The following is a 7,911-nucleotide window of genomic DNA, read 5'->3' as shown; positions in this document are numbered from 1 at the left end:
CTGCTGAAGGCTATGTCAAATTTGAAAGGCCATCACTTAATTTTAATCCCCTTTTCATTTTGCTTTCTAGGTAAATTCATTATGGGTGTTCTACAGTAGCTTTCAACAAATCCTCCCCATTTATTCCCCCCCTGCTCACCTGAAATGTGATGGTTGTCCCTATCTCTATATTGAAACCCTTCACTCGAATTCAACTATTCTCAAACGTTAGTGAGTGAAGACTTTACATATGTTACTTACTAAACTGCAGATTCTAATTCAGTAGTTTCGAGATAGGGTTCAGAAATCTGCCGTTTCAACAATCACTGTAGGTGATTCCTTTTTAGAGAAACTGCAGACCACAATTTGAGACAGTCTTTTAAATAATCAGCGGGAGTTGGAGGCAGAGATAATTATCCTCATTAAATAATGTTTAAAGAACAGTGGGAGGCAAAAATAAACTTGGGCTTTGATCACAATTTATGTGCCACCTTTGTCCAACATACCAATTCATATACTTTAAACATTTTTATATTCATTTGGAGGCTCAGTTTTCTGTGTGAAGATACTATATCAAGCTATGTACAAATATTTTCTTTTTAATATTATGTACTGCAAGCTAAGACCACTCACTGCTGAGTTAATGAACCAAGAGTAATTAGTTTAAGACATCTATAAGTAACAGTACATACACATCTATATGATATACATGTGGCACTTTTCCAAGCACATAACTAGAATTGACTTGGACCAAGATAGAAGAAAGAGGAGAGGTATATTTTCTGTTACTTCTCTATTCCCTACAGTGGGTAGCAGAGTGCTGAACAGAGAAACAAATGGATTCTGCCACTTGGTTGTAGTACTGTGACCATGAGCAAATTGCTTAGCTCTCATTCATTTATTCATTCATCCATTCATTCATTCATGCATCTGCTCAACAAACAAGTGATGGAGAAACAAGAAATTGAGAAGCAGCCTCAAGGAACATTTAAGTCGGAGGACGTTGACACACAATGTCTATGGATTAAGCTGATTTGGGATAAGAGGGGGCAGCTAGAACACATGGGAGATACTGTATAGACAGACAGCCACTGAGGAACCCCCGGACATTAAATTAATGCCTGATTAAACCCTGCAAAGGGGCATCCTTGCTTTGGGGAGACTTGCATATCTGCATCTTTGATTAGTAGGTATGCCATCTGCTGTCTCAGTCCCTGTTTCTTTTTTATGCCATCCATAAAAAGGTGGCAAGGGCCGGCCGAGTGGCGAGTTGGTTAAGAACTGGCTTGGGACACCAGAGGGCCCCAGTTCAGATCCCACATATGAGGGCCAGTGACACTGCCCTCTACAGCTAAGATGCTGAACAACAGCTCAACCTGGAGCTGGGCTGCCATGAGTCACCAGCGACGACAGCGTAGGCTGCAGCCCATGTGGCAGTGGGTTGCCATGTGCTATCGTATGTAGCCAGCTGCCAGCGTGAGCGGCCAGCAGCCGCAGTGAGCAGCTGTCCAGAATCCAGCGACTGATCTGCCTTGCCCGGGAAGAGTGCAATGATGGTGCCAACTTGGGCCAGTGAAGCAACGTCCTCCACAACTAGACTGAAGAACAAAACGACAGCAACTTGTCTGTTCCCCTTCCCCCAATTCCCCAGCACTGTTCCCATCCCCCCAATTCCCCAATAAAAATCTTTAAAAAAAAAAAAAAGGTGAGGGTATATATTATACAACCTAAAGAAACCACTAAAATTATGCTAAAAATGTATAACTAAAAATTTAATAGATATATAAAATGAATTTCTTTAAAAAAAATCAGATTAACACCAAATAAGAGAGGAGAGGAGCAACAGAAGAACAAAAAACGGATGGGGAAAAGATAAAAAAGATAAAATGGCAGGTCTAAATGCAACCATTTCAAAAATTGCTTTAAATTCACTAAACATTCCAATTAAGAAGAGCTATATGAAGTTGATGCTATTTCAATTTCTTTCTTTTTTACAGATGAAGAAACTAAAGCACAGAAAGGATAATCACTCCTAACCTTATACAAGAAGTAAGTGTAAGAGCCAGGATTTAAACCCAGAGCCCGTGTTCTTAATGTCAAAACTGTATCTCTTAACATTTAAGTGCTTCTGACCCACTACAAATTAATTTCCAAATACAATTATATTTTAGTTGTGAGATAATTTGGAATGCAAGGCTAGTGAACCCAGTGTCAAGATAAATGTTAGTGATACGATACTCACATGAAATGATTAGAGAAAAGCAATAGACAGAATACAAATATGTATTGAATAGTACAGTGCAAACTAGAAAGAGAAAGGGAGAAGAACTTTCCCTAAAAAGAGAACTGGGGATTGAAGTCATGCAGGAAATTTACATGGAGAAGTTCTGGGCATTAAATGATAAAGAATTCTTAATAGATGAGTGAAGCTATTCCAAGCTAAGCAAATAGAATGCAATCTCACCATGTTGAAGGTACTGTCCTGTGGAGTACAGTGAAGAGATTAGCCTATTTAGTGGTATAACATGCAGTCCAGTCACTAAGACAGGTAAGTACCTGTAACTAGGTGAATGACTAGACAAAGAATTAATGTAGCAAGGTCTCATTAGAAGAACATCTCTTACAGTGTGGCTAAGGGCTGTCTTCTGTCCTATCTGTTTTATAGTTTTGGTGAAAGACTTGATTTGGGGCAGAGATGGCTATCCACATATACAATGAAGCTGATACGGTCATCAAACACGTTGTTTGACATATGTAACATGCAAACATCTCTTAATAGGCTGGAAAAATGGCCAAGTTTACCAATAAGAGATTTAATATATAGTTCTAATTGAACAAGTACAAAATACAGGGAGATATTTTGTAAGTAGTATGAAAATTACTTTAGGAATTTATTATAAACTCATTCTCTGAGCTTCAGTTTTCTTCATTTACCAACTGAGGTGATGGGATTAAAATATTGCAATGGTTCCATGAAATTCTAAATCTCTATGATTCTTTGCATTAAAAATTGCATGTGATTGCAAAAATAACTATTTGATCATAGGTGAATTAATAAGAGTTTGAAGTATAGGTGCTCCTCTACTTATGATAGGGTTATATTTAAAAAAAAAACATTCTAAATTGAAAATGTAAGTGGAAAGTGCATTTAATACACCTAACCTACAGAACATCATAGCTTAATTCAGCCTACCTTAAACGTGCTCAGAGTATAACACACACACACACACACACAAAACAAAATCTTGCTGGCAACACAGTACACTGTAATGATTATTTACCCTCGTGATTGAGGGGCTGACTGAAGCTATGGTTCACTACCGCTTTCCAGTATCATGAGACAGTATCATACTACTAGCTTAGGAAAAGAAAAAAATTTTCAAAATTTGAAGTAAGGTTTTTACTGAATGCAGATTGCTTTCACATCATTGTAAAGTAGAAAAACTGTTAGTCAAACCACTGTTAAGTCAGTGATTATCTGTATAGAAAACGAACTTGGCACTCCCAATTTACTTTGTGCTGGTCAGACCACTCTTGGGCACATTTCTCTTAAGAACATGATGAACTGGAGCTTGTCAAGAGGGGATGGATTAGATAGTAAAGAAAATAGAAACTGCGCTAAGTGAGGTATCTGGGGATATTGATTATCATATTTCAAAGGCTTCCCATTACACTTGGGAGAAAAATGTAAAATATAAACATTTACTATGGCTTACAAAGTCCTACCTGATGTGGCCAGACTTAAAAATGTATTCATAGGACAACTATCAGGGCCACTCCTAGAAATGTACCTATGGGACAATTCAACCTGTGAGGAGTCATTCAAGGTCATCTTTCATAGACATATAACTAAAGAGAGAAATTTTGAAATTTACTTTAATGATCAGAAAAAAAGTAATGTGTACCCCCAGTAGCTCTGTCTTATATGTGATACTCTCTCGCATCACCTTATTGACTCCATATCTAGCTCAATGAATTTCAGCCACACTGGCTTCAGTCCTTTAAATAAACCAAATCCTTTCCCATCTCAGACCTTTCAGAGATTTGGTTTCCTCTTCTTAGACAACTCTACTTGCAATATTTCACTTGAATAAATCCTAAGTATCTTTCAGGTTTCACCTTAAAAATCACTTCCTCAAAGAAATCTTCTAAGATATACCATTCTAAATCAGGTCATCCAATGATCTCTTTAATAAATCACATAACTCTGTAGTCATACTCTTTAATATTCTTTTATACCAGTTTATTATGAATTATAATTATATACTTATTTGATACTCTATGAGGTCAGGAACTTTATTTTTTTGGTGGAGAGTTTATATCCACAATCCTTTGTTCTTTGTTTACTGGAGCAATTTAAATGAGTATTCATCACGGAGCAGAGCCCATATAGAGAAAAAAGGGCAGAAGGGGGGAGTTTGAGTGGTAAACTGCTTTGCATAATGAATTGAGGGAGATTCTGCATTTCTAGGTACAATCTGAGAGAGACGGAATGAAGTGCCAGAAAAAAGGATAGAAGAAGAAATGTGAAAATTAATTCAGGTGGTCAAAGAGATAGGATCCTGCTCAATAGGTGGAAGAAATAGGAAATGACAAATTTCCAGGGTGGCAATGGCCAAGGGATTTAAAAAATAGAAATGTCTAATATTCTAAATTGTTTTCAGTACTGCAAAATTAATGACCCTAGAAATAGTGGGCACATTAGTTTGTGAGTGCTTCTATAACAAAATACCACAAACTGAGGGGCTTAAACAACAGAAATGTATCTTCTCACAGTTCTAGAAGCTAGAAGTCCAAGATCAGGGTGTTGGCAGGTTTGATTTCTCCTGAGCCCTATCCCCTTGACTTCCAGATGGCCACCTTTAGCTGTGTCTTTTCATGGCTTTTTTTCTATACATGTATCCCTGGTCTTTCTTTGTGTCCAAACTCCCTCTCCTTATTAAGACACCAATCTGATTGGATTAGGGCCCACTGCAATGGCCTCAGTTTAATTTATTGGGGTGTTGGAAAAGTCATGACGTATGTTTTTCTATGTTTTTTATTGCAAAAGTGCATCATGACTTTTCTGACAACCCAATAATTACCTCTTTAAAGGCCCTATCTTCAAACGCCATCACATTCTGAGGTTCTCGGGGTTAGGCTTCCACATATGAATTTTGGGGTACATAATTCAGCTCATAATACTGGGGAAGAAGGTGAAGAAGGTTGGACCTCTTACCAAGGATGGAATGAAGGCTAGAGCAAATTCATTTAAATATCAAGCAGTGGAGTAACCCTACTAAAATGAACCATGGGTATCTTGTCAGGTTCCTGGCACTTCTGTTCTACTAGTTATTCTCACTTGTGAATATTATTTAGAGATGCTTAATAAAACAGAACAACTTTATTTAATCCTAATTATATCCTCTTTACTCAGTTCTGCTATATTTCCTATTATTTCTATAAATTTGATTCTTGTAAGATTACTCCAATTGAATGAGTAAATGTGAGAGTGAGATAGTTGTTTTCAAAATTCAAAAATTGCCTATCACAAGTATGAAAAATGTAAATATATAAAAATGTTTTGTAGGCATTTTGAGAAGAAACAAGAAAAGGAAGGGACATGAAAATAAACTTTTGTCATGTTATCTGGGGAATACTGAATCCAGTCCTTGGGATCAGATTAATAAACCAATAAAATTCTTAATGAATCACGAAAGAGCCCATAAAAATTAAACGTATGCTATGGTAGAAAGTTCAGATTTGATCCTAAACTCAATAGGACTCCACTGGAAGGTCTTAAGGCAAGGTTTTAAGATCTACTCCAGGGACCTTGTCAGGGCTCAACTGATGATAACTACAATGATTATAGCAGGATCTGACTTGAGGGTTGATCATATTGCTTTCTTAATAAAGTCAAGTACATTCATTTACTAATTTATACACTCTATCAATATTAATTGAGCACTACTATCAGCCAGATTCTTTTCTAGACACAACATAATTGGACAATCAAAATTTCTGCCTGTATGGGACTTATAATCTATTTCTGTGATTCTCTAATAACCTGGTTGCAGGTGTAACCTGAGTTAAGGTGTATAAATATCAAAGCAATCTGGAGAAATTACATTATCTATATTCTGAGTACTGCCAGTCACCAGTTGACTAAGCTCCTTTTTATTCACTTTCATATAGTGTAATATGATTCTTTTATTCTTTCAAAGCACTCTGCTGCTCATAAACATCAAATAAATTTTAGTATTTGTATAGTTGTTGGTCCTTTGGCCAAAATTTTTATTACTTATCAGTAGAAAATAATATATTTTTGTATATGAAGGGAAGGGACAATTAATTATGACTTTATATGCCTTTTATGCTCTTTGAAATTTTATGTGCATGCATAACTTTAATAATAAAATGTTATATACCTCATAACACATGCAAAATAGTTAACAATCTGTTCAATTAAGTTTAATCTGTGTTCATGTATTTGGTAAGATATTTAGTATTTTCTAAGTGGGATTCATGTCAAAATGATAATAATGGATTAAAAATTGATGCTGAGATTAAAGATCAGAGCAGTGACATCATTTTGCCCACACTTTAGAGTACTTCTGTGGTACAGCTATACTAAATTGCCAATAACAGTGAACTAATTAGAAAAGAGAAATTTATTAAAAGTGTGATTTCTAAGAAATATGTTACCATATCTGAAAAGGGATATATACACTTGATGGAATTTCCATTTTTTTATTGACCAAGTGTGTGGCCAAGAGATGAAATGTATTCTTAAACCTGATTGCTACATGAACACGAGAAAATCTGTGTGATCTTACAAGGAAAAAAAATTCTCTGTTTGCTTAATGAAAAAATAATTGATCACTGGCCTGCATTTGCCTTGGTTTCAAATGTTAAACTCCTCCAAAAGTATAATACAAAATATGTAAAAAAAAATTGAATTTTCTACCAATTTAAAATTTGCATTTTCATACATGTTGGATAATTCAGGAAAAGTGTTTCATCTATATGAATGCATTTTTAAAGGTAAAAATAAGTTATCTCCATTGTTTCCTGGATTAGGTCTACCAATTTTTCAGTTCTTTACTTCAATGTCACTTCCTCAAGGAAGCTATCCATAGCACCATAAACTAAGGGAGGCTCACTTTTATGCTTTTCTTACACATGATTCTTTCCTTCATAATACTTAGCATAAGCTATTATATAATTGTATCATTATTGGCTTAATGTACTTCCACTTAATGAACAGGGACCTTGTTTATTCTATTCATCAATATATCCTTCACATTTATCAAAATGCTTTTTGGATACTGAGAAATCCAAAGATATTTGTTGAATGAATGAATGATCAAGGATCACATGGTCCCTGCTTTTTTTATTATTATTATTAGTTTTAGGTGTACAGAACAATGTAATAGTTATCCTTTTCACTCCTCACAAAGTAACAACCCCTTTCCCCCAATCCACTGCCTTCCTACCCCTGATATCATACTTATCTATTACAATTCCATTGACTCCATTCCCACTCTCTACTACACGTCCCGTGACTATATGTATATATAATTAGAGTTGACATACAATATTATTCAACATCAGCTTCAGAAATACAGTGCAGTGGTCAGGCCTCTACACCATCTATGAAGTGGTCTTCCTAACAAGACATGAGTACATCTGGCCCCCTAAAAAACATTTACAACATTAGCGATTATGTCCCCCAGACTGTCTTTTCTGTCCCTGAGGCAATATTTTAGTTACCAATTTATGTTGTCTCATCCCTTCCCCTTCTCCCTCATCCCCACCCACTCCGAACTAGTAACCCTCAGTTTTTCCTCTGTGTCTCAGACTATTTCTGTTTACATTTCTCATTTATTCAGTTTTTTAGAATCCACATATAAGTGAGATCATATGGTATTTGTCTTTCTCTGACTGACTTAT

This window comes from Hipposideros armiger, unplaced genomic scaffold (genome assembly GCF_001890085.2).
Source record: "Hipposideros armiger isolate ML-2016 unplaced genomic scaffold, ASM189008v1 scaffold_306, whole genome shotgun sequence".
In the NCBI taxonomy this organism is placed as follows: Eukaryota; Metazoa; Chordata; class Mammalia; order Chiroptera; family Hipposideridae; genus Hipposideros; species Hipposideros armiger.
Note: the sequence above shows the minus strand (reverse complement) of the source record.